We start from the raw sequence: 24426 nt of genomic DNA on the forward strand, positions 1-24426 counted from the left end.
TCGTCCGTATTTCGATGTTGATACCCATCAGCAGCCGTCTGCGTAGCTATACGCGCTGTCTCTGTTATACTAACTCTATGGTCTGCATACAGTTTCAGTGTATAAAATGCCAGTTTCCGAATAGGTCTATTTTATAAAATTGTCAACTTATAGCATTTTTGTTACAAGAATAAGACGACTCTTAAGCACTACAACGCACATTCTATCATATCTGTGCTGTCTGCCTACGTGGCTGTTGTTATCGACAATCAACATTTTAAATTTCAAATAGCTGTTTCACAACTTATCATATCATGACATACCGGTGCTTTCGGTTACGTTATGTTTATTAGGGCCTACATGACTCAGTGGGCAAGTGTGTTGAAGAAAAATCCAGGTTTTTAGTGTTAAGGCATGTGAATCAAACCAGGGATGAGAAAGTGAGGATCACCCCGATCAAGTTCAAATAAAGGTGTAAGTAAGTTGAACTATGCCTCTTTAACCTGTTTATATACAGGGTGATTCACGAGGATTTACCGTCACTTACGGAGCTTATTCCGAAGACATTCTGAGCAAAAAATGTCATATAAACATTTGTCCTAATCTCAATATTTTCCAAGTTACACTAATTCGAAGTTGTTACTAAAATACCTTTTTTTATTTAGTTTTAAGAGTAAAAAAGTATTACAGATAGAGAATGAACTATTCAGAAGTATCATTTCTTTAATTGGCTAGTGTTCTGAAGCTAAAAATGTATTCTCAATTTTTGGTGCAGATTTTGTTTTTCAATTTTTAACTAAAAATTACATTATTCTTATGCACTTATCACAAAAATTGCTACAAATCATACGACTTTTGGAACTTGGTTCTTTACAGTGTAATAAAATTATGCATTCTAATGTACAGTCTTAAAGAATTTATAAGGGTGGCGTGATTTGCAACAATTGTTGTGATAAATGCGTAAGAAAATATAATTTTGTAGTTAAGAATCGAAAAAAAATTCTGTACGAAGTAACTATGGAATTCACAACAAATTTTTATCTTCAGAATAATAGCTAATTAAAGAAATGATACTTCTGAATAGTTCATTCTTTATCTGTAATATTCTTTTACCTTTAAAACTAAAGAAAAAAAGATATTTTGCAAACAACTTCAAATTAGTGTCATTCTGAAAATATTGAGATTAGTAGTAGTAGTAGTATTTATTCCATATTTATAAACCCTATTTTACATATAGTATATTAGGGTTATATTTTAAACTAATCATAACAAATTGAAACTTACAGACTACCATACAATAAATATACACTTGTAAGAGTGTAACATATATAAATTAATTAGATTAATGCCTTGAAATTACAGTCGAAAAACATAGAGAATTTAACATGAATAGCATGTTGCACTTATAGATAATATTATGACACTTAGCTAATATACACACATACACACACACATACACACATACATACATACATACATACATACATACATACATACATACATAAATACATGCATACTTACGTATGTAGAGACATAACATATAGATACATACGGTGAATAAACATTAATTTGATTGAAGGCTGGAAATTATAATCGAAATACCTAGAGAATTTAACATGAATAGACATGTTGAACTTGTAGATCATATTAAGACATTTCGCTAAAATATGTACATTTGTAGACATAATATAACAACATGTAGACATATATTTATAAATATACACATGCATACATACATACATACATACACTCACACACAGATACATATATATTATATATATTATTTATATATATATATATATATATATATATATATATATATATACACAGCAAGATGTACGTCAGTAACAGATAATTGGAAAGGATGAACAATATTAAATACCTTGGACATTCATTATCACTTACACATGACTATGATATACAAAATAAATTTACCAAATTTATAAAAACATAATGCATAATAAATACAATTTTAAAACCATCATTTATTTAGAGTTATACACGAATCGCAGTTAAAAAGAACTCTTGCCCGACAGTTTTAATCGCTGCCGAGATGGACTTCATGAGACACAAAATGGAACCACGAAAGAAATAATGATATCCTGAAATAACTCAAAGTCGAATCAATATTACAATATGTTAATCATTTCAAAAGGATGGATAGAACAGATACCGAAACAAATCCTGCAGTACGCTCCTCGTGAAAGAAAATTTGTTGGTCGCCCTGCTAAGAGTTGGACTGACGTGAGACCTTAACAGACCATCTAGTCTAATACATGTTTTGGATTATCATGATGATAAAGATGAAATTATAACCTTGAATATATAAGATGTATGAATTTGACGAAACGTTTGTAGCAACAGTGCTTTTGAAAAACAGTGCATATTGGTTGCTCATAGGTTATTTTACAGTTTAGAGCATGGACAGTAAGGTATTGTCTTTGCATGTAAAATATAGGACATTCAAACAGTAGATGTTCAACCGACTGAATATCTCCACACGAGCACATCGATTCTTCTCCAGTCTTAATTTTGAATCTTTCAAAATAAGCTCCAAATTTACCATGACCTGATATAAATTGTGTACTAATAAAGTTTGGAGAGTAAATTTTGCATTTCAGTCGATCATATACCTGAGGAAAAAATAGGTTTTTGGTGACTGAACCTTTATCACTTGCAGACCAGTGTGAATTCCAATTAGAAGTAATATGTTCTTTCATTTTACATTTGATATATGAGATTGGGCACTTTATGTATGAATAGGGTATGTCTGCGGAAGCAGCTTCTTTCGCTAGTTCGTCTGCTCGTTCATTGCCTACAATACCTGTGTGTCCTCTAACCCAGGATAGGCATATGTGATTATTGTGATTTTTAAATTCAGACCTTATATCCAAAGCAATGGGGTGAAGATTCCTATTGTTTCTAACTGACAGAAGTGCTGCTTGTGAATCAGACAGTATGCAGGAGTTCGTTTTGTTGATAGTACTCCATCTTATTGCTTGAAGTATGGCAAATAGTTCAGCTTGGTACACACTGCATACTGGTGCTAATCGATATTTAGAATAAAATATTTCTGTACCATTATTAAAAGCGGTAAAAGCACAACCTACAAAACTCTTGCCATCTTCTCCCTGTGTTCGAGAACCATCTGTGTATATATACACATCGTGCTTGCAAAGGCATCTTGAATTTACAACAGGATGGAGATGATTTCTTGGATGACCCAATGAGAGAAAATTAGCTCTTTGTTCAATTTCGTATTGAACACCTTCGTCAAGAAATAATTTACCCTGTTTATAACTAAGGAGCTCAGTTCTTGCAATGGCAGTTAAATAGAGTGGTGCTATGCCTGCTATAATTAGAGCTGCATCTGTTGAGATAGTTCGAAAAGCCTGTGTGATACGTAAAATGAATCCACGTTGAATCTGTAGTAATTTTTTCTGAGCCCATTTTTTATCTAGAATGTTTCGAAGAGCAGAAGTACAGTAGAGTATTGAAGGTTCAAATGCTCCATGATAAATAATACGTAAAATATCAGAGTTTAGTCCCCAAGTTGGTTTAGCAGCCCTAACTAGTGATGAATGAAATTTACTGGCTTTCTTAGCCAGATTATCAAAGTGAGATTAGGACAAATGTTTATATGCCTTTTTCTTTTCCTCAGAAAGTCTTCGGAAATAAGTTCCGTAAGGAATGGTAAATCCTTGTGAATTACCCTGTATAGCGTATTCTTTCTCCGCTTAAAAAATTATATTGACTGTTAAGGGAGGAAGTTTGAAAATAGACAATCTGGGGAAGATTATTATTATGTAATACAAAGAAAATTATAAATGAAGTTTTTAAATTTTTTGATTCAGTAATTGTGTTCGTTAACTTTACATTAAATATTTTAGTACTAACCAACTGATAATATTTGTGTTGTAGGGTCTAATACCTAGTTTTTGGTTACCATCCGTAATATGTGCTCATGCCAGTTGTTTCGATAATTCTTTATGGTTTCAGTGATGTTTAATTCTATTCAGATATCTTCATCTAAAGATATCGACTTAAGTTAATGTAATAACAGAAGCCTTATCTCGGAAACAGAACATATATTCAGAAAAAGAAAATCCTGCAATAATAAATACTTCCACTCACACAGTTAATAGAAAAGCATAGAGGACACAACGTGATGCTTTTATTGATTATCAGAAAGCCTTTGATAAAGTGGATAGAAGTAGGCTAAGCTTTTGATCGTTGTGGGAAAGAAGAGTATCCCTCAACATTTAATTAGAGCGATGCAAAGTTTGTTTCAGGATAATAAAAATCTCAATTGAAACAGCAAATGTAGTTAAAGACCCAAAGACTGAAACTGTTAATTGTGGAGTACGGCAAGGGTGTTCATTGTATGAGGCGTTCAGAGCTAAAGTGGTTCAAGTTCATGAGACGTAGTTTTGAGATAATATGACTTAAAGTTAGTGCACCAGTTATTCATAGATTTCAAAAAGGCATATGACTCGTTTAAGAGAGAAGTTTTATACGATATTCTTATTGAATTTGGTATTCCCAAGAAACTAGTTCGATTAATTAAAATGTGTCTCAGTGAAACGTACAGCAGAGTCCGTATAGAACAGTTTCTGTCAGATGCGTTTCCAATTCACTGTGGGCTAAAGCAAGGAGATGCACTATCACCTTTACTTTTTAACTTTTCTCTAGAGTATGCCATTAGGAAAGTACAGGATAACAGAGAGGGTTTGGAATTGAACGGGTTACATCAGCTGCTTGTCTATGCGGATGACGTGAATATGTTAGGAGAAACTCCACAAACGATTAGGGAAAACACGGGAATTTTACTTGAAGCAAGTAAAGAAATAGGTTTGGAAGTAAATCTCGAAAAGACAAAGTATATGATTATGTCTCGTGACGAGAATATTATACGAAATGGAAATATAAAAATTGGAAATTTATCCTTTGAAGAGGTGGAAAAATTCAAATACCTGGTAGCAACAGTAACAAATATAAATGATACTCGGGAGGAAATTAAACGCAGAATAAATATGGGAAATGCCTGTTATTATTCGGTTGAGAAGCTTTTATCATCCAGTCTGTTTGTCAAAAAATCTGAAAGTTAGAATTTATAAAACAGTTATATTACCGGTTGTTCTTTATGGTTGTGAAACTTGGACTCTCACTTTGAGAGAGGAACAGAGATTAAGGGTGTTTGAGAATAAAGTGCTTAGGAAAATATTTGGGGCTAAGAGGGATGAAGTTACAGGAGAATGGAGAAAGTTACAAAACACAAAATTGCACGCATTGTATTCTTCACCTGACATAATTAGGAACATTAAATCCAGACGTTTGAGATGGGCAGGGCATGTAGCACGTATGGGCGAATCCAGAAATGCATATAGAGTGTTAGTTGGGAGGCCGGAGGGAAACAGACCTTTAGGGAGGCCGAGACGTAGATGGGAAGATAATATTAAAATGGATTTGAGGGAGGTGGGATATGATGATAGAGACTGGATTAATCTTGCTCAGGATAGGGACCAATGACGGGCTTATGTGAGGCCGGCAATGAACCTCCGGGTTCCTTCAAAGCCAGTAAGTAAGTAAGTAAGTAAGTAAGGACTTAAAGTTAACTTGCTTTAGTGAATTATCTAATTTGACTAGCAATAATTTTATTGCTCCATTCTCAGATTCTAGATTTATAAAATATTAACAATTGTGATGTTAATTGATGCAACGCTTTGGTGACTTGATCCACTATGGCTCAGAACATCGTGAACAAATAATCTGAGCCGAAAATGACTGGTGCCACCTACCGGCGAATGCTTGGAATTAAGACTTGATCCATTACTGCTCGGAAAAGATCCAACTTCAGATAATCAGAAAATGAATTAAACTCAATTTATGAAAATTTGTGATTTGATCCACTTTATGTCTGAACGCCTCATATCCAGTCTAGATTATATAGACTACATTAATAAGATGGTGGAAGAATTTCAAATGAACTTAAAAACACATTATAAAGTTAATGATTGTATGTTAGGCACCCTTCTATATGCAGACGCTCAAGTAGTGATAGCAAATTCTGAAAATAACTTTCAGAGCGCAGTACATACTGTAAGCAAGAAGTATAAAGAATATAAATTACAAATATACACATCAAAGACTAAAGACATAGCTTTCAGTGAGATCTATCCAATTATAACAACAATTGTTATAGACAATACACTTACTGATCAGGTCAGTAATTTTAACTGTCTAGGATATAATCTTATTTACATTACTAATAGAGGTGTGGCAGGAAAATAGTACATTATGCAACGAGCCTATAATGGTAGTAACTAAGACGCGAGTATGTTTATGAAACGAGCGCAAGCGAGTTTCATAATTTTCATACGAACGTCTTAATTACCATTATAGACAAGTTTCATACGACTTTTTATGCTCGACCATATTTATAACTTGAAATTATTCATAACTATTCATGTTATTCTTATCTGACTGGGGAGCGGAACTGACCTTGTGCAATATCTCGTAAATTGTGAGATGTGCTTTGACGCGAAAGTATTGATTTTTTTCCTAGAAACAAATGTCATTGACCTTGATATAATCTAGAGAGTAAAATAAAGATTAATCTTGATATAACCTTGAAATTGATTTAGACATTGAAAAACGAGATGACAAATTGAATTTATTTGAATATTATTTACAATTAACGCTAATTATTATAGTAACAGAACATAACCTTCTGCGACAGTATTGGATTTCCAGCCTCCGTGACGTTTCGCTAGTTGTCTTTCGATTGCATATCCGAGAATAATCGATAGTTGTGCTTTCATATTGCTACAAAGGTGTTTTCTGATTGGTGGAACACCTGAACGTTAATGAATAGGTGTACTTTAATGAGGTCCATTAAAGGGCTGCTGCCAGATGTATAATTACAACATTTCGGCATGGTCGAGCATAAATAAACAAATTGAACCCTACGTGTGGTATAGTAGCGTACGCAGAACTAGTCAAAATTATTTACGATTTACATTATCGGCATTTTAAATTTTGTGTATTATTATTAGCCTATTATTAAAAATATGAGTTGTCAAATGCACAAAACGTTAAACGAACGTTTCACAATAAAGTCAGAATTGAAACTAACGAACGGGTGAATGCCGCTCTTAAAATGAATTTAAATTCGACAATGCACAATATTTAATATTTGCACTGCAGAATTGTTAAAACAACCTTTTCAACATGTTTCTCAAGTTAAATTTATATTGTATCAGCTTCATTTTATTACAAGGTCGGTACTAGACTGTAGAATTGTCTGTAATAAAGATAGCATTGTTATAATTCCAACGTACCGCAGCACCAAGCAAAAGGATTATATTGAAGGAGGGGTAGGAGGACTATGCCTTATGTCAGTGATGTCAAAGCAGGCGCCTTTTTCTGACCTTGACGTCATGCGCGGGCATCAAGCGCTAGGCATGGAAGGAGGAATAATCAGCCTGTTGGATTAAGAAAACAGTAGTGCACAAACTTCGAACGGAACGTAAAATGTTATGTCGTTATTTTTATATGGCTTTCTTTTCTGTTTCATATTATCTATATCTATACTAATAATAAATCTGTAGCCGAAATTTTTCTGGTAATTTTCGATTTTCCAAAAATAATTGGTCCTAACATATATAATTAACCACCCTGAAACCGAAAATCGCTTTTTTGAAATTTTTGTTTGTATGTCTGTCTGTATGTTTGTTACCTTTTCACGCGATAATGGCTGAACAGATTTCGATGAAAATTGGAATATAAATTAAGTTCATTGTAACTTAGATTTTAGGCTATATGGCATTCAAAATACATTATTTAAACGGGGGGTTATAAGGGGGTCTGAATTAAATAAATCGAAATATCTCGCTTATTATTGATTTTGTGAAAAATGTTACATAACAAAAGTTTCTTTAAAAATAATTTGCGATAAGTTTCATTCCTTGAAAAATTTTGATAGGACTGATATGTAATGAGATAAATGAGTTTTAAAATTAAAATAACTGCCATCTAAGGCCGTGTAATGAATTAAAAAACAAATGACTTCGTCTATAAGGGGCCTTGGACAGCAACAATTGAAAGCTATGAAAGATAGCCAGCCTACAGAGAATGTTTCTGTGTTTGTATGAAGTAATATAGGAAGCTAAATTAATCGATTTGTATAATTAATTATTATTTCACCATTGGAAAGTGTAGTTTCTCCAGATGGACATAATGCTATAATGTTATTACAGTAACTTCTGATATAATATAATATAATATAATATAATATAAGTTATTTGAAGGGTTCAGAACCATAGTGGACCAAGCGCCATTTACTGAATATACGTAGAAAACAAGGGTTAAAATTAAGTTATTACCATAATTTAATGGAAACCTATAACAAGTAAAATAAAATATATACATTAAATCTAAATGATGTCAATCTTCACTAAGCTATGGTTGCATGTAATAAAAATTAAGAAACATGTTAAAGGAATTGTCATTGCACCAAATGAGTGTCTCTAGACCAAAATGATCACATTTTAATTATTTAGATGCAATTTAAATTAAGTAACATATTAAACGATTTATCCTTCTATCAAACACGAATGTTCCCTGGATCAAATGTCCTATTTTAATTATGTAATTACTTTATATTTATTTCTAATGGGTGCAGCGGAGCGCACGGGTACGGCTAGTTGTCTATAAAACAAAAGCACTAACATCAATTTCTAAATATTGCAGTTGTATTTTAAACATTAATAACATAATAAAGAGTCAAGAAGGAATATTCACATAAATTCCATAGCAGTACAACTATACTCTACCAAGTGGATGAAACACATCAATCATAAAGAAAATGATATCCCAAAAAAAGAGATTGAGTATGACATGTTAAGTTGGGATTGATATTGATGATATTTTTAACCTTATAAAAGTAATCAATGAACTAATCAGAACACTACTGGGTGTTCAGTTCAAAATGTGTCTTGGCTCGCTGCATGCTGTCATGTGGCTAGCTGATGAGCCTAGAGAATTCAATCTTCCTACACTTCCGCAGCTCAGGTGTATAATCTAAGAGGCAGAGAAGTTGGCTAGCAAGTACGGCGTTCATTCTGAAGAGTACGTGCCGATACGTACGGTAACGCCGGTAGTGGCAGGAATGTGAACTGTTTGGAAATACGTACTGTCGAGATATGGGGAGAGGGTTAAGACGATTACTTACGTATTTGTTGATATTAACTTCGACGGTCAACATGGACACGGAGCATTTGATTTGTGTTGTTGAATGTTACCATACGCAACCGATAATAACAAATACCCTGCGTACGTCTTGCCGGCGCAAAACACAGTTCGAAAGAGGTTATGGTAGCACACAGACCGTACAGACCGCCATCTGTTGCTACGACGTTCAAGTTATACCGTACACATTCTCAAGTTCAGATTGAAGAACGCCTTAAATAATAGGCAACTTCTCTAACATATAAACTGAAACTCGCTTCAAATCGGTGACCCAACAACAGTGACGTCATGACACACTTTGAAATGAACACCCAGTATTATAGTAAAAAGCAAATTTACCTAGGTACTGTATATTTTTTAAGTGTAACTAATATTCCATAACAAAACTCTTACCGCATTATGCTTTTAAGGTGATATTGGTGAGAACTTCCTATCATCAGAATATTAAATTATTTTCTCGAAACCTGCTTAAGCTATAGAGCTGACATTTTTACAACACATGGGCACATATCTTTTGGTTATGATGTAATAGCAGATGCTTTGTTAATTCATTTCCTTACAAACATTTTCAAAATTTGTAATACACTATCTTCAGTAAGACGTATTTACGGTATAATAGATTTACGAAAACATTGTTTCAGTACCTGTAAGACTATTAAATAAATAGGCCTATATCTGAAAATTTCACTTTTCTATAAAAAAAAGTTGATAAAATATTCCTTTTGAATAAAAAAAACTTGTGAAAAATGAGCATTAAAATTAAAACTTGCATTCTTATAATGCACTTATACTTCTCAGACAAATCTAAAAATTAACATGGATACAGTTTTAATAAGTTCTCTTCCCTTTATCTATTGAATCAGTGCTGGCCATCCCTGTGTATAGCTCGACCAAGCGGCATATACTACCTCTTTCGTCAGTCTCTTTCCTTTCCGCTGTAAAGCGCTCAGGCTCTCCTGAGCTCTAAAGTGCGTTCTTGCGCCAATGGGCATCAATTGACATGACTGCCTTATGTCGATATAGATTTTGTTGCTCTGACAGTGAAAAATTAGAGAAAGGAAAACGACTATGAATTAAAAAAAAATTCAAATCTAAATAAGCTTATGTGTTTTTTTTAGTTCAAGGGGAGTTCAAGCCCGCTAAGCCCCCTTTGCGTACGACCCTGGTGGGGTAAAATTAAACGTACTTATGCTCAGAATTATAACAAGGGAAATACACCTACAATTTTATACTTATAGCCATTCTGATACTACTTTATGGGACTGGACTCTTATAAAACTTCAATTGAAGCTACTGAAATGATGTTATTGAGCCATGTGTGTAATGCTGCAGCGGGACCCTGACTTTGACTTCGGCGTGACACGCAGTAGTGTGTTGGGCACTGTGGTATAATAATTAGGGGTAGAAATTAAATTATGCACTATAAAGTAGTATTGCTACTTCGTATATATTATATTTAACCTAGCCCCCACACATGTCTGATATGAGAAAATGACATCAACTATATGTCTCTTCGCAATGCTTATGAAGAGAAAACATAAGCTATGTCATTGTTGATAGTGATTCGTCAGTCGGATGGGGACGTTAAGCCTGGCGGCCTCCTTGGTGCTAGTCCACAGGAGTAGACTACGCGCCGATACCAAGTTTCCCCTTCTCCCTTCATCATCATCCTGATCGATTCCCTACGCTACACTTATACTAACAGTTACGCATACACTCATCCTAGTATATAATAAATAATAATAATAATAATAATTATTATTATTATTATTATTATCATCATTATTATTATTTATTTAATCTGGCAGAGCTAAGACCAGTAGGCCTTCTCTTCCGTCCAGCCAGACTCTAATTCTAATTGAATATAATTGGTTACATAGTTATTACCAGGCTTCGAGACTTCGGACCCGATAGAGCAGTTCAGTGAGAAATCCGCATAACGGCGTACTCAGTATAGTGGTAAAGCGTACAGTGGGTGGGGGTACTGTAGAATGAATTCCAACAAATACGCAAAGGAAAACGCTCTGGATTTGAAGGTTCTGATGAATAATTTGGTTTTCATACAAATCTATTTTTAAAATGTGTCTGAAACTATTACACGGTTAGAAAAGTCAGAGCAAGAGATGCCGGAAGCCCTCAAATTAGTTGAGGAAATGACACAGAGAATTAATGAGACAACAAGTACACCGGTTACTGACCGTGTAAAATAGAAGTGGAAACCAATTTTATGTAAAAATAACGGATATGGATCACTGTGTAATATAAACAGCAAATTAGTGGACATAGAGTCACCCGAGAATAAAGGACTGTCTCTTAGAGACTGCAATGATGTTAGGTTTTTTTCGTTTTGCTCCTATCACGCCATGCGACGTAGAGCGCAGCTTTTCACAGTACAGACTGTGTTTGGCAGATAACCAAAAAAGATTTACGTTTGAGACACTGAGAATGTATCTTGTAGTACATTGCAATTCGGTACTGTAACTGCACTTCCTAAAGACGACCAATAGGATAAATGAAGAAATTAAAATTGCTACATGTTTATTTCCACCATTAACACTGTGTATAATTAAACAGATATGCTTATAAAAGGAAAATAAATACTTTTCACATTCTTTTGACATTGTCATTGTGTAATGTATATTTACTTTCAGAATGTACGTATGTGTCTGTTTCCCCATACTACAGTACTCTATTCTAAACAGCAACGTTGTTACCTCAACACATTCTACCTTTCACTACCTGCAGCTAGTCAACAACCTATAGTACATGCACAGCAAACTTATTGTATCGGGTCCCAAGTCTCGAAGCCTGGTTATTACATTAATATCTAGACCATAAAACAACATGAAAGTAAGTAATGAAAGTTGGATAAGTAATATTAGTGTGACAATAATAAACATTGGTAAGAAATAGTGATGATGATGATGATGATGATGATAATAATAATAATAATAATAATAATAATAATAATAATGAGATAATTTAAATATTTATTCTGTGATATATAACCATATGCATGACATAAAATTTAAATATTTATTCTGTGATATATAACCATATGCATGACATAACTCTTCACAAATACACATCATGCATAACTTGGCCCGCCGAAGTGGTGTGCAACTTGAAATGGGTCACGTCCTGCCATCTATCCGCAGTATGCGGAATGCAAATCACGCACACACATATTTGGGTAAGCGTGGTGTATTTACGGTTAAGATAGCGTGGTTTACAGCGTTACGAAGTTTAAATATTCCAATGATATCAAATAACATCAAAAGGAGTCAAGTATTCACCTACTGAACTGTACTCCTAGCCCTTCACACGTGCAATTTACCGTTGCAGCAGTTTTCAAGAGGCGCTGTGCTTAAATTTTATTTTTTGTTCTTCTTTAAAGATTTATGTGATTTGATATATTATGCATTGCTTCCCACACCACAGCTAGTATCCAGAAACGTCTGATATCTGACGCGTATGTGAGCGTGGTTAAATTATAGCCTACGAACTAGCAATACTACTTTATAGTGCATATATCTATTTGTCTATGGCATTTCCGACCCCAAGTAAATGATACAGCCACATCCTTCATAACAGGTTGGATATTTTCTAAAATATTGTTCTTGTATTGTAGGCCTACAGTATTAGTCTTTGTATCATGAGTTTCACAGAAGAGTTAGCTAAGAGAAATTATTAACCCTTAAATTGACAATGTATCCTATAGGATACAACAAGTTAATAGGCTATATGCTATAATTTTAATAGAATAATAGAAAACAATTGGTAGAAAAAATTAAAATTTCACTATAATATTGTACAACATAAAAATATGGACATTGCGATAGTTGTTTTCTTTACGGTCCGACAAGGTTTAATAAACTAGTGTGAGAAATGAAGCTTTGCCTAGTTAAGTGTTAATAGAATGTGAGCGTAGTTCTTTTTCCTGTTATTTATGACATTAGCAAATTCGTACAAGGACAGGATTTTCAAGGAAAATGCCTGAAAATGTAGCCCAACGTATACGGAATTACAAGTATGGACATTTCGCGTCGGTACCTTTGATGTGATAGGACTAATTTCAATGACCTTCAAACCAGTTTGAGCGTGGGGTTTTGCTTCTTCCGTAGAGTTGGCGCTGACATCAGTTAGCAGTCGGCACAGCGGAATAAAACAATTAATACATCTAGGTACATTAAGTACTCAAAATAAACTGGATCTATGAAATAATAAATCCGTCATTATCTGTAAGTCTAGACTCTTAGAGTTCTTTTATAATGAGAGTTGAGACGTTGACCCCATCAACAATTAAAATATGTAATGATTTGATAGCGCTGAAAATGGTAAAACAAAACTCCTATGAGAAGGAAAATCATACGCATATATATTGTATACAAATATTATTATTGATACACAATTTTATAATGTATTATATCATTTTATAATATAATTTATTACATATAAAACATAAAAATTATTATGACAGCTCGTTTATCACTGAGAAATAAGGAAAAGCTGTTAAGTTGAATTTAATTGAAGCAAAGCGTTACTGGATTATGCAACAAGGTAGGCGATGTCTGGATCCTGTGTCTCAACTCTTATATTCAATTATTATCTTAGCGTGTGTTCGATTACACTAACCTCTAGCCCTTGAAAGTGGAACTAAACGCCGGCGCACAGAGAAACAAAACAGGAAAATTCGCTCAGTGTCCAGTCTGTATAATCCCTATTCGCTGTGTAGCCTATCCTATATTTGTGGCATCCTCAGTTGCACAGTAAACCAGTAGGCTTAATCTTAAATCGTTAACATTATCATCCTCCTCTTGAAGCAACAGTCAACATGGCAACAAGAGGATCCATGTCAACAAGAAACACTCGAATTTCATGATACTTCTAGCGAGATGTACAGAATGACAGTCTGTTAAAAACCACGACAGTGCGCGCTACGTCATACTTTTGGTTTCAGGTTGTGCCGCATCACGCTCATGCACGCGTCATTGCGCGGTTGTTAAAAACCAAGGCTTAAGGGGAGGGGATGGTATTTTTTTTAAACTTTTTCCTATTTGGTGTAAAATATCAATTTTTTGTATGTAGAGAGCTCATAGCTATAGGAACTCAACCAAATATAAATATTTAAAAAAAAAAATATATATATATATATATATATATATATATTATTTGGTGGCGCAAATTTGAAAAAAAAAAATGTCCAATGCAGGAATGTACTATAACCGATATATCTAAATTGTTTTTAAAGATAGATTCAAACTTTTTTTTGCAATGTATTTGCAAAAGCATGTTCTATAAACTGTCTGTAACAGAATTTTGATATTAGTCCCTACGTTTGTAAAATAAACAATTAAAATCTAATAACAATTTTCTGATTTCCTTTCTTGCAAACAAACGGACGTATTTTTAAAATGAAATCAATTAACAAAATTCTGTTACAGAGAAACGTTTCCTAATAGTCTAAAGAATGTGTATTCTAAATTTCATGTGTGTATCTTTAATAGTTCAGAAATTATATCCATTTTTGTATGGCAATGTAGCAAAAGAAATGAAGTCATTGGAAACCGATAAAAGTGGGCGTGTGATTTAAAAATCCATAGCGCAGAAAGTTTAAAAATGACGTCTCAACATCCAATAAGGGCACAAATACCCACAAAATGTTATGCAATACATTCCACACATATCAAAGAGTATTTTAAAGAAATTTTTTTGTTTGTTTTTTTTTTTTAATTTAATTTACCGGAAACAACAATAAAAGTGGCGAGTGATTTAAAAATCCATAACGCAGGAAGTTTAAAAATGGCTACTCAACATCCGATAAGGGCACAAATACCCACAAAATGTTATGCTATGCATTCCACACATATCAGGGTATTTTAAAGAAGATTTTTTTTTAATTTACTCATTTTTTCACCAAAAAATACCATCCTCTCTCCTTAATTGCCTCGAAAGACTCAAAATTCTCAATAATTGGCCACATCAAAAACACCGTTTAAAAAATTCGCTTGTAATTACCTGAAATATACCCTAATCAGTGTGTATTAATTTAAGATGTTTCCTCCCGCCTTACATACTTCAGTGTAGTTTAAACTACTTAAAACTTCTATAGGCCTAAATAAATTTAAAGTGATATTACCTGTTTCAGTCTTCCTCAGCTATCACTGGACTGAAAAGTCGTTTGCCATACTTATAGCTTTCTTATGGCCTTGGAGATAGATGCTACCTACTCGACATACATTGTCACTTAAGACCGCATTCCCTTCACATAAATATGTTATCTGAAATAAACAGTTCGTGGTATAATTTACAACTTTAGTTCCAGAACTGATACTCCTACCTTAACCGACACTCCTTTAGAACTTGACAGTTGATATATTAATGCTCTACTTTACACAATCGGCTTTTTTTTTAGGTACGGGTTTTACCCGTAACCCATAAATTTGATAAAATTGAAATGTTTTAGTAAATTGTTAGAGAATCATCCAATCTCTCAACACTCAATATAAAGTATCTGGTTATATTATTTAATATATTCAGACTGCAGTACTTACATGGGGACAAATTTACAGTACATTTATTCAAGATGTTAAGGGAATTGGATATTCTGAGGCTATGACTGTTGTGTATAAGTGAAGAATGTTTGCTATTACTCTTCAACTTTTGAATCTATCAATTTACAATTTTTACAGCATAAACATAATATTAGCAGATATGAGGCGTTCCGTAATTAAGAGAAGGGCGAACCCGCTTAATGTACCTGTAGAGATAATCGATGTTCAAAGTATTTTACCTGTAAACGAGGTAAGGACGAAGCCGCCAAGGACACGCCTGTAAATAATGATGGTTACTTTGTACATTTAAAAACGAATATTTTATTGAAAATTGCAGTTAAATGTTCAATTTAATATTCCAACTTAATAGTGATCATCAAGGAAAGGAAGTTTATGCCCTAAAAACGTGAAGAATATGTATGCATTTATGCCATAGAAATAGATAAATATGCCACAAAATATGCATTATCAGTCTAAGATTATTTTAACAGAATAATAAGGTATAGGCAACTTACGTTTAGTCTATGGATTTTGAAGTGCTTGTCTCGTTGCTGAATGCTGTTACAGTTCACAATTAAGCAGTGACGTATGTTCTGTGTTGCCATTCTTCGCCGGTTGTCTCTCAGCATAGCTTTGTAGCGCGAAAAACTTCGTTGTACGTCACAAGAAGTAAGAGGGGCTTGCACAAAAGCTGTGAGCTGTTCTACAGAAAATTTTGTTGGTTTTTGAGGTGTTTTTCCTTCGAGAATATCTTGAATACTTTAGGTGCTATTCATAGACATTTCGCTAGCCCACGCTACGAGCGTGCTAAAGTAGCCCCGAATATCGACTGATTACTTGTACAGGATTCATATCATATCACATCGCTAACACTGGTTTATGAATACGAAAAACGTTAGTTCGCTGATCATCCACCGGGAGCCCGCATTAAGAATGTCTATGAATACGGCCCTTTAAGTTCATAATAGCTAGGGTTTTTGGAAAGAATATTTGCTGTTTTCTCGTTCACTTTTTTATTTTTTTATTTTAGTAGGTTATTTTACGACGCTTTATCAACATCTTAGGTTATTTAGCGTCTGAATGAGATGAAGGTGATAATGCCGGTGAAATGAGTCCGGGGTTCAACACCGAAAGTTACCCAGCATTTTCTCATATTGGGTTGAGGAAAAACCCCGGAAAAAACCTCAACTTGCCCCGACCGGGAATCGAATCCGGGCCACCTGGTTTCGCGACTAGACGCGCTAACCTTTACTCCACAGGTGTGGACTCGTTCACTTTATCTCCTACATTTCCTGGAACTGATGTTAAACTGGATATTGTTCTATCGAAATCTGCTAAAGACTGTAGTAAAGGAATACCAATTGCTAACTTGAGAGGCTCCCTATGAGGGCGTCATCGTTACGTTCAAACTTCATAAACACAAATTAGTCGTGTTTACGAGGTTACACACTTTTAAAAATGAGGGAAAGACAAATAAACATACATAATATGCACTTTGCCTGCATAAATGTTAAAATATTATGCTTTTATAAATAAAGGCAAGATATGCACTTTTATGCTCAATAAAAGTAATATCATTGTATTTAGAAATTTGTGATTCAGGTAGATAATCTTTCACACAACGATAGAATATGCAAATGCATGAACTTTCTTCCCCTAGTGATCATAGATGACATAAATTCATCAATATTACGGGAATAATTTGAAAACAGTATATTAGAAAAACAAAGGACGTAGAAGGAACTCAATAGTGGCAGAAATCTTAATATATAAAATTGAATGTGGGTATGTATTTATATATGTATATATGTATGTATGTATGTATTATGTATGTATGTATGTATGTATGTATGTATGTATGTATGTATGTATGTATGTATGTATGTATGTGTATGTTCTCTATACAAATCTACACGCTTTGACCGATATGCACCAAAGTTTGCACATTTAACCTTCATAACCAGGAGAAGAACATAGGCTACATTAAAATTGTGCAAATGGAAGTTAAATTAATTAAATATATAAAAAATAAAAATAAATAGATCAAATCTGTGGTGTTTGGGAAGGGAGATAAGTCATAAAAATGACTTCGGAGATAAATGAAAATTAAACTTGGAACCCTTATTACAAATAATTTTCTACACAAATAAAACACATCAACTGCTTGTATTCTTTGATTTTTGCACACCCACTTGTGTAATTTAACTTGTGTGTTCATCTGGGGAACAAAATTCCACCTGGACAAAAAAATGACTTATATCCCTTTACCCGAACACCACAGAAATATTCATGTATTATATTAAAATGCAAAATCTTCTACAGTCAATTTTTCTTTATTATTGCCTGTTGTATTCAACATAAACTTTCACGAGGCCTTGGAAATTTTAACACGAAATTAAATTACATTGTTGTTACACATCATGAAGGCTAAAACTAGATAATTCATGCAATAAGTATCTTTACACAGTCCAGGACCGTATTATGAATTCCTCGATGCAGTTTTGTAGATAGTGAGCAGACTGTTTTATCCAATTGAATTCTAGAATTCTTTCAAACTACAAAGATTGCTACCACATAATTTACTTAATATTGAATAGCCATAGTAGATCTACTATTGCGAAATATTGACTCACCAAAATTATGCACTAACAAGAATTTGTGTCAAAAACTCATGCGAAACTTAATATGAGTGGCAATATTAACTGGAAAAATGAAAGAAGATGATGTTTTTATCCCACGTATTGCTATTATAGCCATTCGATTTTAAGCAATTATTATAAGTTGTAGTAATATTTGTGATAATATTACAATATTATAATATTGCAATAATAATATAGAGCCTATTTTACTGTTACTGTTAACCCGTCTCTTATTAATAAGTTATGGTCACTAATGACTTGGCCGTTTATAGAAAAATATGATTTTCTGTTGTGGCAGTGTTCTACATTGCCTTCTCCAGGAGAGTGAATCCTGATGAGTATAGTCTCCGTTACTGCAGAACACCCTGAAATCCATGTATTTGATAGAATCCATCCGTTACAGATTGTAGTTTGGCCTTGAAGGAAATTAAATATATTGTGGGCAAAAAGGCTTAATAATGCTTAATGCCATGGTACGAGAAATATTATCATCAATCACAATGTTAAATATCTTAAATATCCCTGTAGCATAAGGTCTTAATGTTGTTAAAACTCTATTCATAGGTGAGATGGAATTATTTCGATTAGTCAGTTTCTTTGAATATTAGTGGCACTTTCTTTAATATTCGTCACTAGGGAGGAGAAAACATAAGTAAATATGGTTCGTTTTGGTTTTATATAGTTCCCTTGCCGAGGTCTCCGATAAGTCTAACATACAGTTTATTTAGAAATTGACCAAAATTTAAAACCCGGGCAACGCCGGGTAATTTAAGCTAGTTAGTAATAATAATAATAATAATAATAATAATAATAACAATAACAATAATAATAAAATGAAAGAACTTAATCGCACTGTGATGTGACATTTATAAAGTATCTGAAATTATTAATAAACAAAAATAAGTAGATGCCTGTCATGTTATTAACCTTTCTATCAAAAATGGTCTCACTTGTTCTGGGAACAGAGGCGCTAATAATCCATTACAACATCTTCGTGAAGATGTTCCTCTGAGTCATTTACCTTCAGCAAAGTCAAAAGGAGTCCGATTGGTTTCAGCCAAACAGGAAGTAAATCAAATTATTGATAAAGGAAATGTAAAAAAAATTATTCACATATAAACCTGAAAATCATAAAATTTTATTAAATTATAACCACCTACTAAAAATACAAAAGATAATACAATTAAAGCCAGTCTTGCACGTTTTGTTTGCCGATCACGGCGTCCAGAAACGTTCTGTGGCACATAGATAAGGAGAGCTTTCAGATCCTTTACTTTCTCAGAAGTGAGCTTTTTGGCGTGGCATACCTCTTTGGCAAAACCGTTGAGAAACGTCGGCTTGTTCTTAATGCGACATCTGTTCACATCAACACTGGTTACGAGCTTAGAAATATAGGGATTCTGGAGGTCATAATCACCCAACTCCCAGAAATTACGAAATAACTGGTTGTATTCTCTCCATACCTAATGCGTTCAAACATCCACAAGTACATGGCGGGCCTATACCGCGTGCTTGTAGGCCTACATGTCGAGATGTTTTCGTACTAATGTACGATTCACCTTTGTTCCTTTTAATCTTAGCTTGTACGTTTTTCCATTTTTCGACATGCCTCGGACGTTTCCTATAATAACCAGATATGCCTGGTTGATTATCACTGTCACTATTACTCATAAACTATTATAATGGCCATAAATACACGTAATTCCTCACTACGGTTACACTCGTCTGTGTGGTTACAACAATTTCGATGTAGTAAGGGCGAGCTAGCCAACGTCTGCCAGGCTTATGTTGCAGATGTCTTACATATTTGGAGGTGTAAAAAACTTAAAATTCGAGTTATCATTTACGTTCTGTTACAGTTCTTCAGCGTTATAAATAATATCTAAGTTATCATTTTGTATTCTGTTATTGTTCTTTAGCGATATAAATAATATTAAAGTTATAATTTATATTCTGTTATGTTCTTTAGTGATATAAGTAATATAAATTTAATGTTAGATTTGGAAAAATATACTTGCATAATACTAGTGTTAGTTTTTTCTTCTTATATTATTACATTATACTGTTCTGTAACACAATAAAATGAAAAGGAACGACGAGGATTTGAGCCTGAGACGTTGACATCTGAAATCAGAGGTTCTTCCAACCGAGCCACGGGGGCACAAGTAAAGAAGCATAATAATATGCGGAAAAATTGGCCCAATCCCCATCCAAGACGTCCTGATTTTTTGTGGAAGCTCGTCCAGGACATGTCCACTCGACTGCAAAATGTGATCGAGATTGGAGGAAGGTGGACTAAATTAATATTGAATCGTGGCTTTTGGTTTGGTTTTTTAACTTTTAATTGTTTGAATTTTCTAAGGCAGACGCCAGTATGCTTGTTTTGTTTATACCACGAAAGATATTTGTGTTGAGTATAAAAATTTTCTTTTGTTTGTTTGTTTGTTTCTTTCTTTCTTTCTTTCTTTCTTTCTTTCTTTCTTTCTTTCTTTCTTTCTTTCTTTCTTTCTTTCTTTCTTTCTTTCTTTCTTTCCATTTGCAGTCATAATGTCATAATAAATAATGATAAAGTTATGGCATAATGAATTCATGAACTTGACCTTAATTAGGCCTATTGAAACAGACATAAAAAAGACAGCAACAATTATATTTTCTCTCTATTTTAAAAATAAGACAACATAAAAAGCACTCGGTAGTGTTCAAACCCGCGACCTCACGAATACCAGCCTGGAACGCTACCATTACGCTACAAGTGTAACACGTAGAATACTTTAATTACAATTGTATATAGCAGACATCGTGGTCCAACAACATGTAACATCGTCTGTCTCCGAATTGTAGCGGAGATACCCGAAGGGAACTTAGTATCTAGAGAGCGGCCACTTTTTCTTTTGACAGCTGTACATGTGACATATGCATAGGACGTCTATGAACAACTTACCTTATCTCCGTACGCCCTTGGACAGAACACAGTCCCTAGTTATGTGTCGACATCGTTATACCGCAGAGATAATTACCTGTCATTTCTTATTGTTTGCTAGAAATACAAAATAATCATATGCCGTGAGTAGATACAGTAACTTGTGTATTTTGAGGCATAACCTATTATTACTTTGACAAATATATGAATTATAGGTAAAGAACTAGGTTAATCTCTGAAAAAAAAAAAGTTGCTTGTCATACCCATTAGCATGACCATTTCCTATTTACTTTAGGTGTTCCGCATTCCTTAACATGTTACCAACTATGTTGTATTTCTGTCTTACTTTTTAACGCTCTCCTTTTCTACGCCATCTTATGCTGTATAAGTGTATAGCATACATTGTCCACACCTGTGGAGTAACGGTCAGCGCGTCTGGCTGCGAAACCAGGTGGCCCGGGTTCGAATCCCGGTCGGGGCAAGTTACCTGGTTGAGATTTTTTCCGGGGTTTTCCCTCAACCCAATATGAGCAAATGCTGGGTAACTTTCGGTGCTGGACCCCGGACTCATTTCACCTTCATTTCATTCAGACGCTAAATAACCTAGATGTTGATACAGCGTCGTAAAATAACCCAATAAAATAAAATATAGCATACATCGGCCAAACTTACCTCACAGTCTAGTATATACAGTCACGAAGCTTTAGTTGTGAGGATGCTAGGAACACTAGTCTGTGCCGGTACTATTTCGCATTGTCTGTCCTAGTGGTTAGCAACTATTCATGAATGCATATTTACTACGTATTGAGCTTCGTAACTGTATATACTAGACTGTGCTTACCTTCCGAATACATCATAAACTTCTTCTCAGATATTTTTAATAAGACTGATATGTAGTCATTTACAAGTTCAAAATTATTTTTTCTACCTTGCTTTTCTAGGATTCAGTTCTTCTTTTATCTGAGCGTTTAACTCCATGGGATATATTTATGTGCGTCCATCATATTGAATCATTTGTCTGTATAAAGAAATAAATTTTAAATTTAAAAAAATCTAGCCTTTTATGCAGTTTTCCTTTATTTAACATGTAGCCAATTTGCCCCATACCATGTGTCAATCTGCCTCTAGGGTGGAGTAAGTTGACTCAATCTGCACGTTTCAAAATAATACAAAATTTCAAATTTAAATCGTGGTGAAATCTAAATTCAAATATCTCTCCACATAGCCAAAGAACCACGTAGAACGATCATCTTTGAGGAGTTCATAAAATGCTATACAAATTACGGAAAAAAAATGAAACGTAAAATTTGAGCCAACTGCCTCCCTCTCCCCTACTCCATATTGAGTGTTGAGAGGTGGTCCGATCCGCTAATTCTAAAACATTTCAATTTCATCAAATTTATCGGTATGGGTAAAACTCATATCTTAAAAAAAAAAAAAAAAAACATAGCTGACTGTGTAGATTAGAGTATTAATGTGACAACTGTCAAAGTCAGTGTCAGTTAAAGCAGCAGTACCAGTTCCGAAACTAAAGTTGTTATCTCAGATAACACATTTATGCGAAGGAAAAGCCATCTTGAGTGGCAATAATATCGAGTACATTGACTCGCCAAGGCTATAAGGAAGCTATAAGTTTGGCAAACGACATAACTGAAGAAGACTGACACAGGTAACATCACTTTAAATTTATTTGTGGTAATTTTAAGTAGTTTATGAGTACACTGAACTATGCAAGGTGGGAGGAAACATATGAAATAATACATACAGGTCATATTTCAGGTAATTACTGCAAGCGAATTTTTTTAAACAGTCCTTTTTGATGTGACCAATAATAATCTATTGAGAATTTTGAGTTGTTCGAGGCAATTAAATGCAACATTCAGTAACTCTGCGTGGCATAAGCTGTATTAAGTTCTTCTTCACTTTACTCACTTGCAGAGGATCGGGCTTAAGGGCGGAGACGGGTGAAATTTCGATCATTTCTGGTCAAATACCACTTTTTCGTTTTTCTATAAAGAATAAACGTGCAGATCCTAGAGTCTGTGTGATGTATCTTGTCTCACTGTGAAAAGAGAGAGAAAGGAGATATGTCTTACTTCGTCTGTATTGTTATGGCAATGGGGGAGTGGAGCGATGCCGTCCGTCCATCCAGTGGCGGAAAGGACCAGCTGATACATTCTGTAGCGCAAAATAAAATTATAAAATATCTGTCTTCGTACTGTGTAGTTCCGTCACTGAGCTTGTCTTTCAAGAAATTGAGATCCGGTAGCCTGCACAATAACAAGGTTTTGAATGGAATCCTGAAAATTTACAACCTTCCTATAATCTCCACCCTCATTTGAAGGGACTTAGTTTTATTGCTACTGAGACAAGATAAACCTTACCAGGTATAATCTATGTCACCAAAATTTTAGGACTCTTAGAGCTCTCAGTAATGACGTCATATGTAAATTGCTGCTGTCTTTGAATATTTTGTTTTATATTTCGAAATTAGTTTTTTGACACTTCCATTTTTAGCACATTTCTACATATTCAAACACTAATTTTTTTTCCACAATTTTACAGCCACCAAACTAAGTTTTTCTGCATACTTTATAAAATATAGTTAATTAAGTACAGTATAGGATGTTTATATATATTAGTAATTAAAAAAATAATATCTACACAATAGGCATTAAGAGATCATAAAAGCCACCGGTGTGATTCAGTCGGTTAAGGCGCTTGCCTGTCGATCTGAAGTTGCGCTCGGGCGCGGGTTCGATTCCCGCTTGGGTTGATTACCTGGTTGGGTTTTTTCCGAGGTTTTCCCCAACCGTAAGTGAATGTCAGGTAATCTATGGCAAATCCTCGGCCTCATCTCGCCAACTCATGTGTGCAATTATCGTTCGATGAACGTAAGTGGATACTGCAATGTTATTGGAGAGTGTTGTTGAGGTTCAATGACATTGGAGGGTTTAATGTGGAACACAACCACCAACAAAGTTAACACAAGAATTCTAGACAAGTTTGAAGTCGACGGAACGGTGCAAGATGTGTTGAAAGGGCGGTGCGGAAGAATGAGAAGTTCCACCGATAACGAGAGTGT

At 34.2% G+C, this 24426-nt stretch overlaps 2 protein-coding genes across 3 annotated transcripts in view; one reads left to right on the forward strand and one right to left on the reverse strand.

The window, feature by feature from the left end:
- Window positions 1-15513, reverse strand: part of LOC138701893 (glucose dehydrogenase [FAD, quinone]-like) — a 43679-nt gene extending 28166 nt beyond the window's left edge. Inside the window, exon 1 of the mRNA XM_069829249.1 lies at window positions 15368-15513. The gene's annotated coding sequence lies outside the window, so the exon portion shown is untranslated. The remainder of the gene's footprint in view (window positions 1-15367) is intronic.
- LOC138701895 (glucose dehydrogenase [FAD, quinone]-like) overlaps window positions 328-24426 on the forward strand; it is a 37547-nt gene continuing 13448 nt past the window's right edge. Inside the window, exon 1 of one of the 2 annotated variants that reach the window (XM_069829250.1) lies at window positions 328-453. The gene's annotated coding sequence lies outside the window, so the exon portion shown is untranslated. Of the gene's footprint in view, window positions 454-22905; window positions 23011-24426 lie in introns of those variants that run through there. The other variant, XM_069829251.1, reaches the window with a different exon arrangement.

Source organism: Periplaneta americana, chromosome 6, assembly GCF_040183065.1.
Source record: "Periplaneta americana isolate PAMFEO1 chromosome 6, P.americana_PAMFEO1_priV1, whole genome shotgun sequence".
Classification (NCBI taxonomy): domain Eukaryota; kingdom Metazoa; phylum Arthropoda; class Insecta; order Blattodea; family Blattidae; genus Periplaneta; species Periplaneta americana.